The sequence below is a fragment of the Propithecus coquereli genome, unplaced genomic scaffold (genome assembly GCF_000956105.1).
Source record: "Propithecus coquereli isolate 6110/MARCELLA unplaced genomic scaffold, Pcoq_1.0 Scaffold293, whole genome shotgun sequence".
In the NCBI taxonomy this organism is placed as follows: Eukaryota; Metazoa; Chordata; class Mammalia; order Primates; family Indriidae; genus Propithecus; species Propithecus coquereli.
In genome coordinates this window covers 1,218,329-1,218,909 of record NW_012148541.1, presented here as the reverse complement: position 1 = coordinate 1,218,909, position 581 = coordinate 1,218,329, and positions in this window count along the sequence as shown.

Below are 581 nucleotides of genomic sequence, written 5' to 3'. Positions count from 1 at the left end.
AAAATAAATAAATGGGACCTGATCAAATTAAAAACCTTCTGCACATCAAAGGAAACTATTACAGGAGTAAACAGACAACCTGCATAATGAGAGAAAATATTCACATGTTACATATCTGATAAGGGGCTGATAACAAAAATAACAGGAGTTTTTCATGTATTTTCCCGTATATAATAAGATATTTTATAAGTAATAAGACAGTCTTCTAAGTCATCTTTATAAATTTTCAAGTCTGAAGGGAGTTGTAAGTAGGGCCTTAAATGCATTGCAGGAGATTGGGAGAGTAACCTATGCGCCAAAACGCTGGACTAATGAAGCACAATTTAAGTTGTGTTTTAGGAAGATGTTAATTTGTTTCCATGAAAAGTCTCTTGTACAGCTTTTGGATGTAGGGGGTATGAAATGCCCACACATACTTGGCCTCTAATATGTCAAACAAGTAGAACTACCATTTGATCCAGTAATCCCATTATTGGGCATCTACCCCAAAAGAACAAAAGACATTCTATAAAAATGACATCTGCACTAGAATGTTTATAGCAGCACAATTCACAATTGCAAAGATGTGGAAACAATCCGAG